General features: G+C 41.8%; 1 long non-coding RNA gene across 1 annotated transcript; it reads left to right on the top strand.

Moving 5' to 3' along the window:
- The first annotated feature begins 1,148 nt into the window (after window positions 1–1,148).
- Window positions 1,149–3,451, top strand: LOC121110485. Its single transcript, XR_005859062.1, has 2 exons — window positions 1,149–1,287; window positions 3,230–3,451. It is a non-coding gene; the product is annotated as an uncharacterized LOC121110485 (long non-coding RNA).
- The last annotated feature ends 524 nt before the right edge of the window (window positions 3,452–3,975 follow it).

Here is a 3,975-nt window from a genome sequence, read left to right as displayed (position 1 = left end):
GGTTCACTCAGGGGGTTGGGTGTACCCCTTTGAAAATGAAGAGCTGTAAAGCCCACCTGCTTCACCTGGCAGATATCTAAAAGCAAGGAAGGTTAACCAGACCTCTTAGTGGATCTGAGGCATGTTGAAAAACCTTTTTTTTTTTTTTTTTTCTAAGAAACTGTTCTCATATGTAAAATTGTATTTGTGCACCTTGGAATAGATCTGCAGATCTGCACTTTTGCTTAGGGAGGAGTGGCTGGAAAGCTGCCCGATGGAAAGGGACCTTAGTGTACTGATGGACAGTCAGCAGTGTGCCCAGGTGGCCAAGAAGGCCAATGGAATCCTGGCTTGTATCAGGAATGGTGTGGTGAGCAGGACTAGGGAAGTAATCCTGCCCCTGTACTCAGCACTGGTGAGGCCTCACCATGAGTACTGTGTTCAGTTTTGGGCACCTCAGTACAGAAAGGACATTGAGGTGCTGGAGCAGGTCCAGAGAAGGGCAACATGGCTTGTGAAGAGCTTGGACGATATGCCCTATGAGGGGAGGCTGAGGTAACTGGGGCTGCTTAGTCTGGGGAAAAGGAGGCTGAGGGGAGACCTTATTGCTCTCTTCCAATATCTGAAAGGTGGTTACAGCGAGAGCGGGGCTGGGCTCTTCTCACTGGTGACAGGATGAGGGGAAATGGCCTCAAGTTGCACCAGGGTAAGTTTAGGTTGGATATTAGGAAACACTTCTTTACAGAAAGGGTTGTTAAGCATTAGAATAGGCTCCCCAGGGAGGTGGTTGAGTCACCATCCCTGGATGTGTTTAACAACCGTGTGGATGTGGTGCTCAGGGACATAATTTAGCAGAGGGTTGTTAGTTAGGGTAGTATGGTTAGGTCATGGTTGGACTCGATGATCTTTAAGGTCTTTTCCAACCTGAGCGATTCTATGATTCTAATGGCCAGTAAAAGGGATTTTATTAAGGTTTACCCATCAGATGAGGCAGATACAACAAATACAATAAACAGACTGCCCAGAACAGCAAGCCTCAGACTCTGAATGGACAGATGTGTCCACTGTCCCAGGGGGATGGATCCCCAGAGTGGCCTGGGAAATGTCTGAACATCCCTACAGCTTGTATTTCTGCTTTGAGATCACTGTGGCAACAGTTGTCCCCGAGACCAAATTCCATAAGAGGCAACCTCAAGACTGGAACTGTATATGAAATAAGGGCTTTCTGAGAACTATTAATGTGACCCAGACACACAAAATATTTAGCTGGGATCTTCTGTAATTGCTGTAAATTGTCTCCCTCTTGAGGTATACGTTGACGTAGCAGTAGTTAACATTATGACCTGAGAGAGCACTTCACGAAACGCCATGGGCACAAAACTCACAACCTGCCAGCCCTTCTGAGGCCTCAGCAGAATACGGCAACACTGAAATGAATGATAATATACTAGAGCAGATCTTTAGGTGACATAAATCAGTATAGGACCATGCTCTTCAAGCCACTTGTCTTTCTGTTTCCTTTTCCTGTCCATTTACTTTGTTAGTTTATTGCCAGTGTTATTACCCATCGCACTCCTGTCTGTCTCACTACAAGAATAAAAAACTTGAGTCAATTTGCAGTGCACAATACATTAGCTTGTGGTACGATACCAGCTGTAATGACACCATCTAAAGAGAGAAATAATCAGTTCAATATTGCTGGATTGTTTTCCTTTTCCAAAAAGATACTTTTAGTTTTCACATCTGCAGAGAAGCAAGAGTCAGTAAAGACACCGAAAGATCTATACGTTTTCTTTTTGTTGTGTAATTCTACTAAGATTTAAATTCTTACTTTTACTAAAGTTGGGCTTAATGAAGTGATGCATTTGTCCCAAAACTATGAGAATGAGAGTTATGAAGCAACTGTAATATGTAATCAGATACAGAAATGAAACTCATATGAGTAAAAAAGACAAAGCAGTGAATGACATCACCTCAAAGCAATGATAGAAGGATAGACATGACCACAAAGCAGTTTCAAGAGAAGAAAACTAGCCTGATTTATTTTGTGATGATATAATAGTATTTTAAATTTATGTGGGGTTTCAAATAAACCCTTATAATATTGCTCCACTGGGTTCTCCAGCTTTTTCTGATTGTCAATAGAACCCAGAGTCACACAGATTTGTCAAATGGCTTGGGAGAAAATACAAATCACAACAGCAAAAAATGATGTGAAAGTATGAGTTAAGTCCTGCTTTCATGTGTGCAGCATGCCATCGGAGGACTCATAGTAGAAACTACTTTGGGATTTCACTAGGGTATCTGAGATTTGAATTATGTACTGTGACTTGCGTGTCATTGCCTGTGATGTTTTAAGAGCATTCATGATATATACACAGGATGTTTCCATGCCAGTACAAACAGAAATGGCTCCTCTGATATCTGCACCCAGTTACATCTCTTAAATGTCTGGCTCTGATTCTGTTTGGCTTTCATCTTTTTCTTCCTTTATCTATTATCTTTCTTTGTAAGATGTTAGTTGCATTTAATTGATGGAGTTCCTTAAAGGTTTTGTTTTCATCTCCGCAGGGTCCATTTTAAAAGTCAACTTGTCACTCCCTCATTCACTGCCCTTGCCCTCCCTTTTCCTTCTGACTATTAGGTCAGACTCCATTTTTCCTCCAGTTGCTCCACACAACCTTGTATTCAGCATATTGACCTTTCATACGCTGCCATTTGGATCACCAGCTCTAGCCATTACATTAGCAACACACAATTACACCCTCAAGGTATACTGAAGTGCAGATCCTACTCCTCCACAAATACCTTAATGAATGGAAAGATGCTGATGTATGTTTGAAGTATGTTTTCAGCTCACGTATTAAAGAAAGATTCTGCAAAGACTTGAAACCATGGGTAGTGATGGGAGCATTTTCCAAATGTCTGTGTTCCACCAGAGTGCTCCCCTGTATGGTGCTGTTTTCCAAAGTGCCCATGCATTACATACTTTCTAGAGGTTACTGCCAGAGCTGCACCCAGCTATCACAAGGGAGCTGTCACATCAAGTGCAATCAGATGGGTAGCCTTTGGTTGGTGTGAGGACAGGATACTCTCAAAAGAAGTGTTCTCGGTGACTTATTTGATCAGCTTTGACTTTGGTTATAAATGGTGACCTTGATATTTTTGTGCTGTTTACTGCTCTTTGGGGAGTGTTTGTGGCTAGTAAAGTATTTATGCCTATTTTTTTTACATTTTTTTTTTTTTTCAGAACTGAAAACATGTTTTTCTGTGAACAGCTGAGATCAGAACTGGAGCAGCTCTGAATTCTCCCCAACGACAGCACTGAGTAGTAAATCTGGCACATGAAAAAATTGCCCCATGGTCAAGTGGGGAATGACTACACACCTGTGTAGGACATGATCTAACACTTTCTTTATGGTCTCACAGTTATGAAAAATTGAGCCATACATAAAGTGGTGGTTTTCACGTAGCTCAAGGTCTCATTTGTCCAGATCATCATGGATAAAATTCTCACAGTACCAAGACCATTGAGAATCAACCATATTTCTCCTTTTTAGAAGGAATTCCACTGTGAGAGAAGGGAACTGAGGAAAAGTCTAAGGTGAGTATGAATAAGTATGTGAGAAGAAGGGAATTTAGGTTCATTTTGCATACATTACAGCAAGACTTATTCAAAGCTTGTCCATCATTGTAAAGAGTCTCTTCTCTGAGATCCTCCTGAGGAAATGAGATGCTGTGGCAGTCAGCCATTGCCTCAGTGGATCCTCCATCAGGATATTGCCCCTCTGGTGAACAGATGCAGCTTCCCAGCCAATGCTCCTCCTCCTCTGAGCTAGCACAGCCTGATAATAAGACCCTCAAAAGTTAAGGAACTTTAAACATGTAGTACTTTTTTTGCTGGACTAGAAAGAATTAATCACAGCAAAGACTAGCCATGTTCATAACATGGGCTCCTTCAGGATAGATGTGGAACTCTGCAAGGCTTTTGCAAGT

The sequence above is a fragment of the Gallus gallus genome, chromosome 3, assembly GCF_016699485.2.
Source record: "Gallus gallus isolate bGalGal1 chromosome 3, bGalGal1.mat.broiler.GRCg7b, whole genome shotgun sequence".
Lineage (NCBI taxonomy): Eukaryota > Metazoa > Chordata > Aves > Galliformes > Phasianidae > Gallus > Gallus gallus.
The sequence above is the reverse complement of the archived record's forward strand: the minus strand, read 5'-3'. Positions and strand labels throughout refer to the sequence as shown.